At 46.8% G+C, this 21,311-nt stretch overlaps 1 long non-coding RNA gene across 1 annotated transcript in view; it reads right to left on the bottom strand.

The window, feature by feature from the left end:
* The window catches only part of A430093F15Rik (RIKEN cDNA A430093F15 gene), a 45,097-nt gene extending 25,183 nt beyond the window's left edge, over positions 1 to 19,914 (bottom strand). Inside the window, exon 1 of the long non-coding RNA NR_027805.1 lies at positions 19,859 to 19,914. This is a non-coding gene — a long non-coding RNA (RIKEN cDNA A430093F15 gene). The remainder of the gene's footprint in view (positions 1 to 19,858) is intronic.
* Positions 19,915 to 21,311: the final 1,397 nt, after the last annotated feature.

Below are 21,311 nucleotides of genomic sequence, written 5' to 3'. Positions count from 1 at the left end.
TGTGTTCGTAGAACTTTCCTTCTCACACAGGGGGATTAGCAATGTGAATCTCAGCCAGCATCACCTGGGTTTGTTAATCTGTCCTATGAAATTTGACACTGGGCATGCTGCCAATCCAACTGTATGTTCCAGTGCCTTCGGTGGACAGTCCTCCTGCCAGCCAGGAGCCTCTGGAGCCATGGCAGATAGACCGGCCTCTTTCTGCTGCTTGTTCATCCACCAAGGCACCAAAGAGGTGGATCCATGGGGTGACCAGAGCCACATATAGTGCATGGGGTCACTGCTGGGCACGGGGTCGATGGCAGATACATTGTTTAAGCTTCAGGCTTGGGGGTGACCTAGTTTTCAGACCTGTCGTTGGGACAGGTTGTCGATGGCTCCCAGCCTCTTTCCTCTGCCAGTGGGGGTGTAGGGAGCCCAAAATAGAAGCCCCTCCCTAAAGCCACAGCAGACAAGTGACTAAAAAAAGAAGGCTGGGGAGGAGGGACAGGCGGCAATGGGTAGGCTCAGGAGCAAATGTCTCTCTCTTTGGTCTGAAGCATAGCTGAGAGATATTAGTGATTCACATTATCCTAGGGACAAAGTACCAGGCTCCACATCTTCCTTGTCCACAACAATGACACCAACAATGTCCCCAGTTAAGACTTCTCTTATGACAAGAAACCCACACTCTGCAGTCAGGCACTCATCATGGAACACGGCCACAGGTAACGTGACCACACCTACTTCCAAGCAGACTTCTCCATCTTCAGAAGGGCTGTTTCCAAAAACCACTGTGTCACCCCAAATCCTTCATTCCTCACCTACCATACACCAGGACTGGGAAGACTCTCTTGGGCCCAGCATCTCTCACCTCCTGCCTGGTCTTCCTGCTTCCTGCCGTTGCTTTTTGGGTGTATTTTCCATACCTGGCTCAGAGGACAGTGGCACTGAAATAAAGGTCCCACTGAAATAAAGGTCCCACTGCCCATTCCTCCCCAAGTCCCACTGCCATACTCCATCTTACTGCTGGAACTACACTGACCTTTCTGCCAGCAAATACTTGGGACAACTCCTACCCTTGGGCCCTTGTATACACCACCCCTGGCTGCTGGAACTCTCTTCCTGTAGAAACCCAGGGGCTTTCCCTGAAATGCACACTTCCCCATTTCTTCCCATCTCCCACTTTAGTTCTGAAAGTCTGGCACACAGCATCTTTTTACTTAATTTGTTTATGTCTGTCTCTCCAAAACTGACTGTAAGAAATACATCAGTGAGGAAGATCTTGCCTGTTTTGCTTAGTGTTGTAGCCACCAAGTTGCAGAGTGAGTAACAGATATTCACTCCACAAGCTGCTGAATAAATAAAGAATCCAGGCCGCAGGCTTCCTCTGGGACTACAGAGTTGGCCACTCAGTATCCTCACTCAGAACAGGACGACAGGTGCTTGTGTGACTCTGGCAGAATCCCATGTCCCCTCAGATCTAAAGCTTCAGGTGGGGTCTTGCCTTAGCGATTATCTAAGTCCCACTTCTAATCAATCCACAGAGAGCTGAGAGGGGTCACTAAAACCATGCAACACAGAAGGGGCCAGAACCCCTTGTCCTAAACCCAGGGATATCTGTCATTCCCTCTCCCTCTTCCTCTCCCTCCCCCTCCCCCTCCCCCTCTCTTTCTCTCTCTCTCTCTCCAGACTTGGCATTAAACATAGAGGCTCTGACCCTGGAGGAAAACCAAGTCAGAGAAAACCCAGGAGAAAGGGGTTGGGCAGAGGACATATATGGCATGGGGTATGGAAATTCAGTTACCCTATGTGCTCAGCTTCTCCCACAACCTAAAGTAGATCACGCTCACAACACAGGAAACAACGCTTTTCCATGCTCACTACTGTGGCATGGCAACCCTTGACCTAGAGGCAAAGCTCTCAGGGCATGGCCCAGAAGACAAAGGTAAGGACGTTCATTTGTCATAGCAGTGTCAGTGAAAGAAGGGCAGGAGACGGTGTCTCTGTAAGCGCCATGCATCTGCTGCATTTCCCAGGACAGGAAGCCTTAATGCAAACAGTCCCTCAAACTGTTCTTTGTTTAAAACTGCTGTGTGCACAGAAATGCCTCCCAAAAGACATGTTTGCCCTGGCAGCGGACCCACAGAAAGCTTTCTTTTGTCCTTTTCTATATGATGTGGATAATTTTACAACTAGCATCTACCAATACACCTAGCACGTGAACCACAAAAGCTGCACCCAGTTCTTACAAACTCAGTCCTCCAGAGGCCCCCCATGGACTGGCTGGCTGATGCCCAGCCTGTAGCAGGACCCACATTCACCGTGGGAGAATGTGCACGCAGAGCTTTGCTGGGTGAATAGGAGGAAAAGGAGGAAAAAACCACTTCCCATGGGGCTGGAGATTAGAGTGGCTGTGGGGGAGAAGCCCCCACCCACAGTGAGGCTCCTCAGCCCTCCACCCCAACCCTCTGGGTGGCAGGTGGACAAGGCCTGCAGGCGATACATCCCCAAACATACACTGGACACTGCTGAACATGGAGCCCTGATGTAAGATTGAGTACAAAACGGCAATCAAAGGAATCCTCAACTATCTCCAAGGAGGATTTGGGCAGGCGCCTGGAAGCCTGGAAGAACATTACAGACCCACACCACCAACCACCTCCAAAAGAAAGCTGCTCGCCCAGGTAGGGTTAGGATATATGGGATAGGGGAACCAGCGAGAGGGCTCGGAGGTTTTCCACCAAGCCTCATTGGACCCGCATGATAGAAAGGGAGAGCTGGCTTATGCAAGGTGTCCTCTGACCTTGTGTGCAAGTTATGACCCTAAGGAAAGGGAGGATGGGAAGTCCAGGGCAGGCAAAGCCATGTCTGGTTACAAAACCAGGCCAGGACCCAACCTCAAACACATGGCATAAAGAACTGGCTTCTGGGAAAAGATGGGCCTCCCCTGGGGCAGTCCCTCAGTGGGAGATGATGTAGAAGGCCCCAGTTTCTTCCCACTCATGGAAAGGATGGGTGATTTGGGAACTGAATTTTTCTCTCCCTGGCTTCTTCCCTGCCCGTTGGAGTGGCCAGTCAGGGCAAGTCAGGTTAGGCTGCTGGGCCTGGGTGTTAAGGCTTTCTGTGAGCCTATGCCTGGGTTAGACAGGCCACTTCTTGGAGCTTGGTGCCAGAACAGAAATAGGCCCCTGGCTTTGCCAAAAATGACACCATCTGTCATGTCCCTCCACCCTGATCTTGATCTTCAACACTAGCACTGGAACTTATGCCAGTCCCCACTGACCAATGACCCCACCACCACTCCCCTCATACACAGGCTTGGTCACATGTCACACACCCATACGGTGAAGACTTGGAACAGCAGACCCAACCTCTGAGCTTGGGCTGTGTGTATGAGACTGGGGGATCCTGATGGGAACTTGAGATCATCTGCTCTGGTCCCCAAATCTGGATGGGGGCCAGGGCCCCTGACTCCAGATGTTGGGCACCATGAGGAGTTGGGGAGATTAGAGTCAGGGCAGCTGAGAGGCCCACCTCAGCAGGATGTGGTATCTGTTCTACCCAGGGGCAGTCCCTCTCTCTACCCTTCCAACACTTTTAGACCTTCTGGCTACCCAGCCTGGCACTGGGGCAGTGCTTACATAGGAGAGTGTCCTCCACCCCCACCAGGAAAAGGGCAAAGCACAGATTACCCACCTCTCACTCACTGCAACCTCAGGCATCCCTGGCCCTCCTTGACACTCATTTTCTGGTTGTGGTTTTTTAGACAGTGTATCACTATGGATCCCAGGCTGACCCTGAACTTGGCCTTGATCTTCCTGCCTCTGCCTCTTGAGTGTTGGAATTTCAGGAGAATGCTACCTTGCCAAGAAATAATATTCATTTTAGATTTTTTTTTTTTTTTTGAGGCAGGATCTCACTATGTAGACCAGGCTGGCCTTGAACCCACATAGAGCCGACTGCCTCTCCATCAAAAGTGCTGGGATTGAAGGTATGTGTCACCACACCAGACAAGAAAGACACCAAAAAGAGAAATATGAACTAGGTATTTATATTACAGATGCCGCCATCATTTCATTTTTACTAAATTTATTTTACTTTTTTTTTCACTAAGAATAATAAACAGCCAGATGGCCTATGACTATAATACCAATGCTTAGGTTGAGGCAGGAGAATAGTAAATTCAAGATTAACTGAGGCGACATTGTGAGACAACTTCCCCCTGACCAATGTGAGCACACACACACACACACACACACACACGCACACACACACACACAGGGCATCTGTAAAGTGATGGATCTGCTAAGTTGTTTGTGGCCATTTATTTTACTATGTGTATGTGATTCATAACCTCATTTTGTAGACCTTAGATAGTCACAATAAAATATACTTGGTGCTAGAGAGATGGCTCAGAGGGTAAAAGAGTCTGCCACCAAGCCTGATGACCTAAGTGCCACCCCCAGGAACCACATGGTAGACAGAAGAACTGGGTTTTGTTGTTGTTGTTGTTGTTTGTTTTATTTGTTTGTTTGAGAACCAATTCCTCAGGCTGGTCTCTGTTCTCCATTTGACATAACAGCAAACACACACACATGAAATATAATTTAAACTCAAAGATACAGACTGATTATAAATGAAAATAAATCCAGGGAGAATATTGCATAGTCAGAAGAGATGACAACTTTCTGTTAAAATGGATGATACTAAGAAAGAATAATGTCCCTCTACATTATCAAGAATCTAGTTAAGTTTAAAGTTTTCAGAAGCTAACACTGTAGTCACCATTTTAGGAACAGATTAGTTAGTAGAAGAAATACTCCAGAAGAAGAAAAAAAATCACACCATTTATAAGGAACTCAATGATACAATATAACACCTCCACTCCTCCCAGCCCTTACCTCACCCCTAGTACCGTGGAACGAGCCTACAGCTTGAACTTGCTGGCTGACATTCTGTCGCTGAGTTGTAGTCCAGCCTCATGCGATACATTTCTAATCAATAGAGGGAAAGGGATGTTCAAAAACTGGGTTTGAAGCAATTGTTCTTCCCCCTGGAAAAAATGTAAAACCTCACAGATGGTTTGATGTAATTAAACCAAGCCACATCTCATGCCATACTAAAGACAAAACGCAACTAGATTTAAGACTGACCCAGAAAAACTGTGGGGGAAATATTTCTGACCTTGGTGTGTTATGAGGGTTATCCCAAGCATGTTACAAAATCTAAAAGTCAGGGCGGTGGGAGGGCCCTCGGCTAAATGCATTTGCCTGCTGAGCCTGAGTTTAGTCCCTACTACCTGGGTCAAGTTGGGAGGAGAGAACCAGGTCTTGAAGGTTGCCCTCAGACCTCCACACACATACCATACCCTAGCGCACATGCCCACTTACTTACAAAATAATACTAAAAGAGCAACTTCAAATTTAAAAGTCACAAAGTTGAAAAAAAAAAGTGACCAGTTAAAATTTAAAACCTATAAGCAGTGGGAAAAGTCATCAAAGTAAATAGTGACAAGCAAATCAACAGGCCTGATGGGGTACTTGTGAAAAGGCAAAAACAGACACAGCTGTTATATATAAAGAGCACCTGGAAATCAACTAAGAAGACAAAAATGACGCAAAATATAAGCAGGAAAGAATGGAGCATATAACTGACAAGTGAAGAAAGAGCTCTCAAAGCTCAAAAAGGTCCGAGTTCCTCCCCAACTAAAGAAATTCAGATTTAAAACATAATTATATATTTTAGACATATCCTATTAGTAAAAGTTAAAAACAGAGGTAGCATCCAGAATTGAGATGGGGCCACCAAGGGTCTCCTATAATGTCCATTGGTTCGATATTCATTTAATTATTTAAAAGAATTTTTTAAAAGAATATTTTAAGAACTATTTAGAAGCGGTCATTTAAGTTTTTAAGTGCTCAGTTCCTCCAACAAGAGTGCAAGTGGGATCCACTCAAGACACTCAACATACTGGAACATTGTTTAAAGCCCCGTTCCCCTGCCTCTCCTCTGGCCAGGGGATGGGTAACAGTAAGAGCGGAAGGAGGGTCAAATAAACCCGATGGTTCCCAACTGTGGACAGTTACTCTGGTCCTAAAGACAAAGACCAACCCTCAGGTGCAGTCAGGAAAAGCCACTCGTGATTTATCAGAAAGCAGAGGAAAGAGTAACACTCACTTAGTAATATGGAAGACCTGATCCATCTCTGCAAGACTAGAAAAGGAATAAAACCCGGACTAAGCTTCATTGATGGCTGCTTAACTGGGGTGAGCAGGACAGGATGAGACCGGGGAACTCTGTGCCATTATTCTGTGAGTATGCGTTGATGGTGCATGCAGTTCTCCATACATACCCTGCATCTATGCCTGCGTGATCAACCACATGGCCCAAAGCAAAGCTATGACTAATTTTATTTTTTAAATGAGAAGACAATTCTGGGTTGTACTACACCCTGTGGGCGGCAAAGAAGGACCCCAGCGTCCGTCATTCCAAACCCAAGGGAACAATACCCCTCCCCACCACAGCCCACCCTCCCTACGTGAAGAACGTGGCCACATGAAGTCTGCCTGCCTGCCTAGGTGGTGAAGGGCCGTGGGAAGCTAGAGAAAGCAAGCTCTAGTTAAGATATTTAAGATAGCAAGCAAATATTTAAGAAAGTTTCTGATCATGCTAGAACTGTAACCATACAATACATACAGGATTGCTAAGAAACAGGATTGAGGGGAGGGATAGAGAATGCTTTTGGGTAATTCCCATTAATAATTTGAAATTTCTCTGTTAATAGTTTTGCTACTCACTACTCCCCCTCCTGTGTGTGTGTGTGTGTGTGTGTGTGTGTGTGTTACTAGAAGTTGAACCTAAGGCTTTATTCATGCCAAACAAGAATTACCATTGAGCTGTAGCCGTAGCCCATTTTCTAGCATCTTTAAACACATTTAATGTTGTAAGGTTTTTGTTTTGTTTTGTTGGTTTTTTGTTTTGTTTTGTTTTGTTGGTTTTGTTTTGTTTTGTTTTTTGGGGTTTTTTTGTTGTTGTTTTCTTTGGTTTTTTGGTTTTTTTTTTTTTTTTTTTTTTGGTTTTTTTCAAGACAGGTTTTCTCTATGTAGTCCTGGCTGTCCTGGAACTCACTCTGTTGACCAGGCTGGCCTTGAACTCAGAAATCCCCCTGCCTCTGCCTCCCAAGTGCTGGGATTAAAGGTGTACACCACCACACCCGCTTGTTGTAAGTTTTTATATCTTAAAATTACAGCAGACATTTTCTTAGGTCATTAAACTCCGCATAAGCAGGGCAGGATATATATATATATATATATATATATATATATATATATATATATAGTCCCACACAAAAGAGAGGTCATTCCTTGAAAGTCGTCCTCTGGGGCCCACACACTCTCTGTGGCACTTGTACATGCACACACACATAGACAAACACAAACTAAATTAATAAAATGTAAAAATGATACTTTAAATCTTTATGAATACTAAAATGTAAAGATATAGCTGGGCGGTGGTCGCGCATGCCTTTAACCCCAGCGCTTGGGAGGCAGAAGCAGGCGGATATCTAGGTTTGAGGCCAGCCTGGTCTACAGAGTATGTTTCAGGGGAGAAAAAAAAAATGTAAGCATATAAATAAATAAAACTTAAAGCAATATCAATTTTTAATAGTAGTATTTTATGTGCTATCACACTCCATCTCCTTATCAAGTGCCTGCTTACCATAGCAGAGCATCCCAGAGCATCCCAGAGCATCCCAGAGCATCTCAGAGCATCCCAGAGCATCCCAGAGCATCCCAGAGCATCCCAGAGCATCCCAGAGCATCCCACCTAAGATAAAGGTCATGAAGCACACGGTCTCTGTGAGACACCGAGGGGACCGACACATGCGTACCACACAAACAGATTCTGGGTGGATGCAAAGGCTGAAGGAGGTTAAAAGTATCACAGAAAGACTTGCACAACATTTGTGAAAACCTTCACCAAGGCTTTCTTTCTGCCAGGGAAGCCTTTCTAACTCTAACCTACATCAGAAACCACAACAAGTAGAAAAAGAAAGATAACTTGATTTGGCTGCCTAACATTTTGAAGTAAAGGTCAAACAGCAACCTGAGGAAAATATTTGTGACAGTTGAGACAAAAGATGAGTATCCATAATACAGAGCTCATACAAATCAATAAAAAACATCCACTGAGACCCCAATGTCCAACGCAAAAAAAAAAAAAACCCTTAATATTGACGTGATGCCAAAGACAACAGCCACTAACCATAGTGGAACAGCTAGCTGGTAGCAATTGGATGGTGTAGATTTGGGCCATTTTTAATATACTATCAAGTTTGACTTAAAAGCAGTTTTAGATAATTCAGCCTACCACATAGGCAACTACTCAATGCATGCAGACGTTCAATTCACAAGCAAATGAGAATGCAAATGATATAACTCAGGGCGAGCCAAGTGCTGCTAAATCAAAGCACAGAGATACCCAGAAATCAGCAAACAGTGCACACACAGAGCGATACAAACTCATGGGGTGTGGCGACATCGCCTTTAATCCCAGCACTTGTGGCAGAGGCAGGTAGGTCTCTGAGTGAGGCCAAGTTGGCCACCATAGCAAGTTCTGAACCAGCTGGCGGTGGGAAACTCCCAGGCTGGGAATCCAGAACAAACTTAGAAGCAGTTGTATTCAGGAGCTGATTTAATATATGGATTATTTATATATGAATTGTAGATTCAGAGAGCACTTCTGAAACTGAAAGTCCAACCCCAGGGAAGTGTTACAGTCATTAAAGTCAGCAGGCAGATAGGTGATTAATAAACCAGTTTTGCCCAAAATGTGCATGTGCGCGCGCACACACACACACACACACACACACACACACACACAAGTGGAGCCAGGATTATTCAGGCCTCTTCATCTGCAGGCTCAACATGAGATACCTGCCTCACCAGGCAATGAGACCTTTCCATAACCCAAGGCCTGTAAAGAGGCAGGCCTGGTCTGTGCACATGGCAGCCCTTCTGGGAAACCTGAGAGATGCTGTTTGTATCAACACGGAAACACTTGTGTTACACAGCTGCATGGCAAACCTGGACCCAGAATCCTCTACAGAGCAGACTCTTGATGAGGGAAAGACATGCTTTTTAAAACCTCCAAAAAGAACAGGAGGAAGTGGTTCCAACCTTCAAACAGTGGTTTACCTAGGGAGGTGGAAAGAGAAGTTTCCTTTTTTAGCTTAAAGGATCAAGAAAAGATCTTGCCCATGGAACATGCAACCTTGCCACCTTTGCAAAGAAAGAAAGAAAGAAAGAAAGAAAGAAAGAAAGAAAGAAAGAAAGAAAGAAAGAAGAAATGGCGAGAAGAGAAAGAAGAGAAGAGAAGAGAAGAGAAGAGAAGAGAAGAGAAGAGAAGAGAAGAAAAGAAAAGTTAAACTTTAAAGTCTGAAGTGTTCAGTGGGAGACATCCAGTGCTATAGTGAGAGAGGTCATGGGGCCCTCTGGATATTGGAAGTCTGAGAGTAATTTTTTGCCTATTAATTGTATGTAGTTTTCAATTTTACTCAAGGGTTAGTGAACAATTTTAGAAAAAAAAAATGGCATAAGAAAACCAAGCCTGGATTGGCATAGTGGCACATGCCTTTAATCCCAGAACTTAGAGAGGCAGAAGCAGGCAGATCTCTGAGTTTGAGGCCAGCTTGGTCTAGTCCACAGAAGGAGTTCCAGGACAGCAAGGGTTAAACAGAGAAAACCTATCGAAAGAAAGAAAGAAAGAAAGAAAGAAAGAAAGAGAGAGAGAGAGAGGGAGGGAGGGAGGGAGGGAGGGAGGGAGGGAGGGAGGGAGGGAGGGAGGAAGGAAGGAAGGAAGGAAGGAAGGAAGAAAGAAAGAAAGAAAGAAAGAAAGAAAGAAAGAAAGAAAGAAAGAAAGAAAGAAAGAGGGGGAGGAAATAAAGGAAAAAGGGAAGGGAAGGGGAAGGGGAAGGGAAGGGAAGGGAAGGGAAGGGAAGGGAAGGGAAGGGAAGGGAAGGAAGGGAAGGGAAGGGAAGGGAAGGGAAGGGAAGGGAAGGGAAGGGAAGGGAAGGGAAGGGAAGGGAAGGGAAGGGAAGGGAAGGAGCCAAGCCTGAAGGATAGGTTGGGACATGCCTGAAGTCCCAGCACCCAGGACACATGAGCAGAAGAATCTAGAGCTCAACCTGGATTACATGAACCCTGTCTCAAAAGGAAAACAAAGAAAGCAAACTGAACTCCAGGTCCTTAGACCTATGAGGGAAACTGAGTCTAATACAGACAGGAACTGACAGTTAGGGTATATTGGTGCCATAGAAGGGTCACAGGAAAATGGGGCCTTCCTGCTGAGCCAGTGGGCAAGGGAGAATACAGGAAGCCTGTGGGTCTCTCCAATTCCCATTGGAGTCTCATTGTCCACTATTCACAGAATATATGGCTTGTTCTTTTCTAACCTTCTAATCAACAGTCAATGGATTGCTTCTCACTGTCAGGGCAAACAGGAGAGGAGTACGCTCTGCAGCATGTGACTGATAAGTGATCTATGGCATTCATCTGACACTTGTAGATCGGTTGTTTCCTCTGAGAAACTGGGGTGCTTGCCCCACCCCCTCCACCTGTCCACAGGAGACCCTCCAGGTCCGACCGACCCTTGAGACTTAAAGGAAAAGCGCCGAACATCAAAAAGAGCCAGGCTTGGTGACACAGACCTGCAATCCCAGCATGGAGAAGCCAACATAGGACAACCAAGTGTTTGAGTCCAGACTCAGCCATAGAGTTCAAAACCAGCCTGGGAACAATTGTGAGCCTCTGTCTCCAGATAAAAGGTGAAAGAAAAAGAAAGAAAGAAAGAAAGAAAGAAAGAAAGAAAGAAAGAAAGAAAGAAAGAAAGAAAGAAAGAAAGAAAGAAAGAAAGAAAGAGAGAGAGAGAGAGAGAGAGAAAGAGAGAGAGGAGGGAGGGAGGGAGGGAGGGAGGGAGGGAGGGAGGGAGGGAGGGAGGGAGGGAGGGAGGGAGGGAGGGAAAGACAGAAAGAAAGAAAGAAAGAAAGAAAGAAAGAAAGAAAGAAAGAAAGAAAGAAAGAAAGAAAGAAAGAAAGAAAGAAAGAAAGAAAGAAAGAAAGAAAGAAAGGAAGGAAGGAAGAAAGACAGGGTTGGGTATGTGGCTCAGTAGTAGAGCACTTGAGGATCTGAGTTCAATCCCCAGTACCACAAAAGGGATGCCACCTTAAGGGGAAGAAATACTTCTCAGAATGGATTGGGCCAGTCTCTCAGGCTGACCAAGCTGTGGTCCCAATTCCCCTTACAGCTTACCTCCTAAGCTAGAACAGGGTGTGGGGCCATCAATACCCACCATGGTTGGACACACTTTGAGAGCTGGAGGTAGCCCTTGGCTTGGAACGGAAAATGGTCTCTCCTTGGAGTCTGAGTTGATGGCACAGAAACATGGAGGGGTGATAGCTCAGTTGGCAGAGTGCTTGCCTAGAGCCCATGGAGCCCCGCGAGTCAGACCCTGAACCAGACACGGGGTACAATTCTGTAATCTCAGCGTTCAGGATTCGAAGGCAAAAGGATCAGGAGTTCAAAGTCCTCCTTGACTACACAACAACTTGAAAGCCAGCCTAGGAATACATGAGACTCTGTCTCAGATAAAAATATAAAATTTTTCCCATGGGAACAAGACGAGCCGGAGGGGCACACACACTCTGGGGTTGGACAATGGAGCTGTCCCGTGCAGACAAGCTCTCCCTCCTGTGCTTTCAAAGGTTGTGGGGAACTATAGGTTAAGTGGCGACTGCAAGGAAAGTACTGGAAAACAGTAGCTTCCTCTAGCTTGTTGTTGTTGCTGTGGCAACAACAACAAAGAAGGCTGAGCTTGGGGGATAATAGGAAGAAAGGTCGAGAATCTGACTTCCCAGGCACCATCCCTTCTCTAAGCACTTGACCTCGGGGCTTCTTCCCATCAGCCCTGAACAGGAATAAAACGGGGCCACAGCAGCTAGACCCAGGGACGCTTCAGGGCAGCACTGGGGAGAGAGCAGGCCTGTGTCACCTCGGGGGGGAATAAGTGACAGCTCACAGGGTTTAGCAGTTTCTTGAGTGGAGAGCAAACGTGCTTTCTTCAGCAAGCCAAGAAAACCCAGAACCCACCCCTCTCACAGAACATTTGCCTGTGTGAGGGAAGCACAGGTCTCAGACTCACCGCCTAGGCCTTCCATGTAGGACAATGCCCCGGTGCACACACAGTCTGCTAGGCAGCTGGGGGAAGCCAAGCAAGCAGGTCATGGCTGAGGGAAACCTAGAACTGTCCCTGGCCTAAGGCAGCTCTTGGGTAGAAGCAGAAAAGAGCTGCAGGCCAGGTGGCCCCCAACAGTCAAACGTCCTGGTTTTTATCACCTCGACTCTCATAGGTCCCCAAACCCTGTACAATACAAAAACCAGTCTTTCCACAAGTCCCCAACAGCCTCAAAATTAGAGGTTGATGGTTAGTGAGATCCCCCCACAAAGCATTTTTCTATACTTAAGACCATTGAGTGTCCTTCTGTCTGAAGAATCCTCTAAGGAGTGGTTCCTGTTGTCCCTGCCTCATTCAGACTGGAGCAACCATGCTGGCCAGTGGCAGTCTCCCAGAAGAAACAGCTTCAGAGTGGGTGAACCCCAGGACCTCACAGGGCATCTGAGCTCTAGAGCAAGCCTATCCTGAGGTCTTCCATCAACAGTCTCCTCACCTCCAGCCTCCTCACATGGCCCTGCCCTACAGAAGTCCAGACAAAGGAGCCAATGGCTCTTGCTGACCTGACCATCCTTGCTGCGTGTTTAGACAACATCTCCCAAGATGGATGGGCCCTCTTAACCTGTGCTTTATGCTTCAAGGCCGCAGGGTTGGGTGTGTCCTCATAAAAGGCTTCCTCTAGCGGGCAGTGCCCAGTGTGGCAACCCTAGGCTCAAAATCAGCATCCTGGGTCCCTGTTGGTTCCTTAACCTGTCACATGACACAGATGGGCTGTCTCACCATAACAGCCAAGGCTGTTATGAAAGTCAGATTGACTAGAGAGGCCGAGGTTAAAACTCAGAGCACCCCACCCTCAAGGCCACTCGGCCTCAGAAAAGCGGCTCTCTCTGTCACTGTGGCTTTGTGTGTTTTACACCCTCCCTAATCTCCTACTCTCTTGAAAGTCCTATTTACTCCGTGATGTACAGGTGTCTGTGGGTGGCAGCAGAGCCTCGAGGGTAAAACTGTATGCTTTGTACAACACACACATCCATCTTGGTAAGTGTATCAATCAACTATTGTCTGACCATGCAACAATATGCTATACAACCACGAAGAGAGAATAAACAGGCTCTACACAAAATACCATGGGCAAATTCAGAAGAGGAAAGGATACAAGCCGGGTGATATCATTCAGAGAAAATCCAAGAATAGGTAAAACTAACTAACAACAAGAAAGGACTAATGGGTGCCTAAGCAGAAGGGGCAAGAGGAAGCAGGGTGTGTTCAGTTGGTGACGTCACCTGCTCAGCTATGGCACATACACGTCTCTGGGAGCATCCTCCATTTAAAGTAGTTTTCTCCTAACTTGAGCATTGTGTTCAAGTTCCAGCTCTATGGCTTGGCTATCCATGAGTGATCTCAGGCGTATGGAATGCTAAGTTCCCAATCTGCACTCTGCAAGACAGACGACGATGGTCCTCTTGGATGGTTGGAGATTCAGCCAGTGACCTCATGTTTCTGCTTATGTCTCCACGTATTAATGCTGTTACTGTTACAACGGTCTAAATCAACTCAGGGGATTTACACTCTAAATAAACCAAATGAAAACTCTCTTTAAAAACAAAGTGAAACTGTTTCTTTGAGAGATGGGTAGTCCAGGCTGGCCTGTAACCAAGAATGCTATCTAATTCTTACTCCTCCTGCCTCATTTCTAAAATTCGAGAATTGTGCCACCTTGCCTGACTTAAAAACAAAGCTTTCTATCACTTGCATAAATCATGGCTTTGGACCCAGATATAGCTGTCTCTTGTGAGACTATGCCGGGGCCTAGCAAACACAGAAGTGGATGCTCACAGTCAGCTATTGGATGGATCACAGGGCCCCCAATGGAGGAGCTAGAGAAAGTACCCAAGGAGCTAAAGGGATCTGCAACCCTATAGGTAGAACAACATTATGAACTAACCATTACCCCAGAGCTCTTGTCTTTAGCTGCATATATATCAAAAGATGGCCTAGTCGGCCATCACTGGAAAGAGAGGCCATTTGACTTGCAAACTTTATATGCCCCAGTACAGGGGAATGTCAGGGCCAAAAAGTGGGAGTGGGTGGGTAGGGGAGTGGGTGGGTAGGGGAGTGGGTGGGAGGGTATGGGGGACTTTTGGGATAGCATTGGAAATGTAAATGAGGAAAATACCTAATAAAAAGTATTAAAAAAATCATGGCTTTGGTATGTTAATTATTTGGTATATTCACTTAGGACAAATTAAAACAAAGTCATAAATGCTAAGATTAAAATGTCCACCTGAGCCACTTTAAGCCATCTTGGGACCCCTAACACCATGCAAGCCATTGTCACTGCCACAGTAACCAAGAACATCATCACTGACATCATCATTACCGTCATCACCACCATTTTCAGCATATTGTTCCCTGGACATCATCCCCTCTGATGCTGCCCCCAGCAGCAGTAGCAGCAGCAGTGTGAATATCACACACACTAAACCATTAGATGACAATTTCTGCATCACCCGTTAGGTCCAGCCAGGCTCCACAGAGATTAAAGAATCAACAGCACAGAGCCTCCCAAAGGACTGGGGCCGTCGAGTGTGCACATCCGAGTGAGGGCTCTGAGCAGAGGCAGAAGGAACCGCAGAGTCCACTTTTCAGGCCACTTTGAGGCCCTTGCCTTCCCCCAGCCAAGGCAAAGGCTCCTTTCAGACTTCGCTCTCTGTTGACAGAGGACAGCCTCAACCTTCAGAGGAGAGTGCAGAGTCTTCCAGGGAGCGCTCAGACAGCACATCACAAAAAAGGTGTCTGTCTCTTCCTCCCTTTCTTCCTTCCTCTTTCCTTCCTTCCTTCCTTCCTTCCTTCCTTCCTTCCTTCCTTCCTTCCTTCCTTCCTTCCTTCCTTCCTTGTTTCATCCCAACACACCGATTTTTTTTTCTTTCTTTCTACTTTTTAAAGACAGGGCCTCCACTTAGGAGTCAGAGATCTCTGACTGAGTTTGAGGCCAGCCTGGTCTACAGATTGAGTTTCAGGACAACCAGGGCTACACAGAAAAACCCTGCCTCAAACACATACACATACACATACACATACACACACACACACATACACACACACACACACACACACACACACACACACACACACACACACAGGGCCTCACTATGTTGTTCAGGCTAGTCTTACCCTTATTTTGTAGCCCAAGCAGGCCTTGAATTTGTGGTCTTCCTACCTCAGCACCCTGAATAGCTGGGGTAACAGGTATGGTTGAAAGTTGTCCCCCAAATCGGCCCTGCCCTGCCCTCACTGTCCTATGAACCCTCAATGATCCACACAAACCTACTTAGGTCACCCCTTTTTCAGTAAACCAAGCAGATGAGCATTCACCTCACGTATAAATTTTTTACAGTTTAAAATCATCAGAATCTTTGACTCAAATGCTATCATTTAAGGGAAGTAAAGACCTACTGGGACAAAAGATGATCATGCAAAAAATAGCACGGGCATTTTAAGCACAAAAGACTAAACACAAATGTCCAATAATAAGAACCACTTCCACATCAGGGCTGTGCACCAGCGACCACACAGACATTTAAAGCCACCTGTATCTCTGCATCATGAATGGGCTGGGGATAAAGCTCAAGGACAGACTGTGTGAATTCTGTGAGTGGGAGCACGAAATTCATGCTTGAGAAGATGGCTTAGCAGATAAAAATCACTTGTGATTCAAGCCTGATTATCTGAACTTTATCCCTAGAATTCACATAAAAAGTCAAAATCAGTAATAAATAAATAAACAAATAAATAAATGCCAAAATCAGAAGGAGTCTGTAATCTCAGCACTCCACAGAGAGAGGGGAGGTAGAGACAGGAGAGACAGTGGCAGCCTGCTAGGCCTGCTAGCCTGGAGCATACAGTACAGCTGAAATAAGACAGACCCTGCCAGCTTGGCACAGCAGCACAGGCCTGTAATCCCCGCACTCAGAAGACTGAGGCAAGTGGATCTCTGTGAGGCTTAGGCTACATACATACATACATACATACATACATACATACATACATAAGGGCTGGACTATAGCTCAGAAGTAGAGTACTTGCCTAGCATATATGAAGTCCTTGGTTCATCCCCAGCACTGGAAAAATATGTATTTATATATACTTGTGTGTGTATATATATATATATATGTATATATATATATATATATACATATATATATAAGATTATATTACCTTTCATTCATATATGCTGCCTGCTTTAAAACACAACGTAATTATTGTAATTAGGAACAGAAAATAAAAAAACTAAGGCTTACATAAGGCCTATGATGTCTGCCTTGGTTATGCCAGACGGTGGAACCGAGGGCAGTTTCACTTATGTTTTAATTTGTGAGCCACTGTGCTGTTTCACTGACTTTTCGCAATCTGTATGAATTATTTTTTTATTAGCAAGGAGAACCACACTGAAAAGATCTCAGATGTTTCAGACACAAACACTCTGAACTGTTTTCATTAAGAGGTTTTCTGCAAACCCCTTGGAAGCTGTCTCTAAACGACGCCTAGAAAAGATACGTGTATACTTTTGAAAATGTCGGCAACACCCTGTAAAAACAAAAGCCTACCCACACTCAAGCTTGCTTCCAGATCTTTCACGCCCATCCCACTATTAATCTATCATCCTGAATTCAAAATTCTGCAAAGCCTAACTATTCATTTCATGCATATTTTATTCAAGTAGATGGCAATGTGTAAACTACAGTCACGTTTGCTCACCTTTGCATCAGAGCCCCAGGGAGCGCTTGTTCATGGCTTTCTTTGCTCAGTGCAGGGATCGCTTGCCTCCATCAGGCTAGGCAAACGCCCAACCGCTGAGCTACGTCCTCTGTCTTCATTTCACTTCATTTCACATTTCACATTTAAATAAAAGTATGTATGGGCTAGCCTTGAACTCACATTGTAGTCTGGGAAGACCTGGAGTTTACAATCCTCCTGTTTGAGCCTCTGGAACAGCTGGGATCTCATCATGCCCGCTGTCCCCTCTGTGTGGGCTCCGCAGTGTGGAGAGGCTGAAATTCCCTTTTCTTTCTCCTCCTCTTTCCTTTCCCTCTGGGTGGCTGAAATACCTTACACAGGACTCCATCTCCCACCCAGGAAGTCTCTCTAAGAGGACATTATGAGTGAGCTGCCTATTTTTTTTTAAGAACTATTAATTCTTGCCAAGTTGCCCGTTTATTGTATATGTTTAGGTGTGTGTACACACACATGTGTGTGTCAGTGCACAGGCATGGAGGTCAGAGGACAACTTGCAGGAGTCACTTGTCTCCATGCACCATGTGTGTTTCAGAGATCAGGTTCAGGGTGTCAGGCTTGGTGGTGAGGCTGTTTACCTGCTAAGCCCCCCTCGATGGCCCTGTGTGTGAGCTTTCTAAAGAGTGTCATGGCTCTCGGCATCTGGTCTTTTTAAGAAAACTTTCATAGATTGTTCAGGTCCTCATTAGTTTTCTAAATGACACCCTGACCCGTGAGGTCACAGACTGAGGACTCTCAGTGACTATCTAAGAAAACCCTTTATATCACAGGGAAACTGGGTTCTAGGGGAGAGCCTTCACCTCAAACACGCAGCGATAATGATTGAGCCAGGCAGGACTCACATCCCAAGTTCCAGCTCTGTACCCTTCTTGCCTGTCCCAGACTAGCTACTACCTTGCAGGACCCAGAAGCCTTTGTGTCGACTCTTCCCTCAACCTAGAAAACCCATCCCACCAGTAAATGGGAAACCGCTCATCCTTCCAGTGTCCTTCCTCCCTCCTTGACTTCCTCACAAGTAGCAATGGCTACCGGTTTCTCTACAGTCCCCTCAGGCTGGCCCTTCCCACATCCTGTCCTCATGTCCCTTGAGAGATTTGCCTTATGCTCTCAAGGAAAACAGGCCTGGGCTGGGTGATCAACAAGGCAGGCAGCTTCAGGAGCAACTCTGCTCTAAGGGCTGGGATTGTCCACTGCTCTAAGAGGAAGGACCCTCCCACCCTCAGCTCTCTACCATATAGAGGACCCAGTACATGCATTCCTACAGGTGCCTTTGTCCACCTCACCACTCAGGTTCTGTGTGTCTGCCTGCTTTATAGAACAAGAGTTCCTTTTGGGCAAATGGATGCAGCCATCTGAAATAAGAGACAGGTGGTATGTAAGAAAGGGGACATCTACCTGCCGGGAGACCTGGAGGCACAAACCTCACTGTTCGTGAGCTGTGCACCTTTGGGGATCCACCTAACCTCAGTGATCCTCAAGTGGTTCATCGGAAAAATGGGCTTGGTTAACAGCCTTAAGCAGCCTTGTTTTCTCACGTTTACCTGTGGTCAAACAGGCTCAGTGTCGCTCAAAAGAGCAACAGAAGAGAAAGCAGGAGTCAGAACTGTGGGCTGGCTAGAGAGGCAGCCGTGGTGGGGAAGGCTGGTCACTTTAGAGAGCCTCCACTTTAGAGAGCTTCCTTGCAGGAAAGCATGGGCTGAGCCTGGGAGACTGACCTCACACGGGGAGCACTCTACCTCACAAGCCCTGCATGTCATTACCAGGGCAGCTTCCAGATGCCCCGAGCTGCAGGGAGATGGATCTCGGAATGGGGCAGTAGCTTTCCTAATATCCCCCCTCAGAAATTAAGCCAGCTTCTAGACTCCAAGTTGTTTCTACCCAACTATGCCAGTTGTCACTGAAAACTAACAACCATGGATTCTAGAACCTTCCCTCTGAGCCAGTGTTTGTGCTAATACTCCACGGGGCATATCATAAGGTAGCCTTCTTAAATACATTACACAAGGGGAATTTAGGTAATTTACTTCATTAAGTGACTCAGTTTCACCACATATATGAGAGGCTGGTGCTGTTCCAAGGGAGGCAGGCAATCGGGAGCCTGCTGAGATCTCACCTGGCCCTTCTGGTGCACAGGGTAAGTGCCCTGGAAACCTCCGACCTCTGCTTCCCCCAAGAGTTCAAGCTGATGTCCTCCCACCAAGAGCCAAATCCTTTAGGTCCCAAAACAGAGGAAGTCCCTCCTCTGAAGGCACCTGGGCACACCCTTCCCTCTACAATCTGAAGGAGGGCTGCCCTGGGGTCATCCAACTCCCCTATGCTACACAGGAACCAACTGAGGACCCCAGCTCCACGGGACTCACTCAAGGTCACAGAGCAATGGCCACACTCAAAGAGCAGGTATTGGAGGGTCAGTACCTCTCCCTCCCTCCCTCGGACAGTCCCTTCAACAGACAAGAGGTCTTCCCTTGCTCTTCCACTCCCAGGCAAGGAGCAACAGTAGGTCAGGGGTGCACTCCCTAAGCTGGGTAGGGAAGATGGACAGCCAGCCTGAGCTGGTCGTGCTCAAGGCTGCCAGTACAGAAGATCCCAGTGACTGAGTCACTCAGTCACTCATCAAATAAACACTTGGAAGGTATCCATCCTATAGATTTCACTTAGTCATCCAACCAATGTTGATCTGCTTCAGGCCCTCACATTCCTCAGCTCCCATCCCCCTCCCCCCTTCACCCTCACCCCACCTCCTTGTGGCTCCTTTGCCACCTTCTCCCCACCCCCATCCAAAAGAACCAGTGTTGGAATCACTGAGGAGTGACCCAAACCAGAAAGTCCAGTAAGGCAACTCTCCAGAGGTTACCTGGTGTCGCCAAGGCAATAGGGCAGAGCCTGTCCCTCGGAGGCTGTTGAGGTTCTGAAACTGGCCTAGGGGGCTCATCCCCCCTCCCCCACCTTTGCCTCCACCAAGCGGCGGCATGGAAAACCCAGCCAGCTCAGCTGACTTCCTCTTGTGTCATGGAAAGTGCGGGTGATAGGACAGGAAACTGTCGCCTGGGGTCTGGGGTCCCCAGCTGGCACAGGACCTGAGGTCTAGGGGATGCAAGGTAGAAAACTTTGTGGGGTAGTTACTAGGGAGTCGGTGGCAGGGGAAGAGCTACGGACCTGGAGTGCAGGGACCCCACCACTAGGGTTCCCTCCGGTACACAGCCAGTAACTGAGGTAATACATTCAGACTTCTATGAAGGTTGGAACACATAGTGAAGCCACCTAGTAGATCACACTCAGGCCTGTGAAGGGGAAATAAATCTAAAGCTCCGGGTTTGGATTGCCTTTGATAAAGAAGTGAGTCTGGAGGTCTGTGGAAGGAGATGTCGGTTTCCTTGTGTGTGCATGTGTGTGTGTGTGTGTGTGTATGTGTGTGTGTGTGTGTGTGTGTGTGTGTGTGTGTGTGAGTGTGTGCATGTGTGTGTGTGTGTGTGTGTGTGAGTGTGTGCATGTGTGTGTGTGTGTGTGTGTGTGTGTGTGTGTGTGTGCGCGTGTGTGCACATGCGTGTGCATGCATGCATATGCGAGGGCGTGGGCTGGCTGGTCAATGGACAGTGAAGCTCTCTATAAACTGTGAGGAAATAGGCTCCGATGGGCACTTAAGAAACAAAGGGATGCTAGGGATACAGATCAGTTGAGAGTGTTTGCCTTGTAAGCATGAGACACTGGGTTCCAGCAAAGGAAAAAATAACAGACACACCAGGTAGGGACTGTCCCCAGCACCCAACCCATCACCACCACCAGACAAGAGTTTCTCTGTGTAACATCCCTGGCTGTCCTGGAACTCACTTTGTAGACCAGGCTGGCCTCAAACTCACAGAGATCACCTTGCCTCTGTCTCCTGAGTGCTGGGATTAAAAGGTGTGTATCACCATGCCAGCTGCATTTCTAGTTCTTGCATATCATTGATAATGTTGAATGAATGAATGAATGAATGAATGAATGAATGAATGAATGAATGAACGAATCTAGATCCAGAGACCATACAACATGGAGATCTCACACCCAACATGAATATCTATCTCATACCTAACATGGAGATCATACCCAAAATGGGCATCTCACACCAACAGGGAGATCTCTCTCTCTCTCTCTCTCTCTCTCTCTCTCTCTCTCTCTCTCTCTCTCTCTCTCTCTCTCTCTCTCTCTTTCTCTCTCTCTCTCTCTCTCACACACACACACACACACACACACACACACAGTGCTGCAAGTTCAACTCAGATGAAGACACTCTCCTCCCCATACTTGCTGGTAAAATATTACTCTTG

This window comes from Mus musculus, chromosome 19 (genome assembly GCF_000001635.26).
Source record: "Mus musculus strain C57BL/6J chromosome 19, GRCm38.p6 C57BL/6J".
NCBI classification, from domain to species: Eukaryota; Metazoa; Chordata; class Mammalia; order Rodentia; family Muridae; genus Mus; species Mus musculus.
Note: the sequence above shows the minus strand (reverse complement) of the source record. Positions and strands in the feature narration are given on the sequence as shown.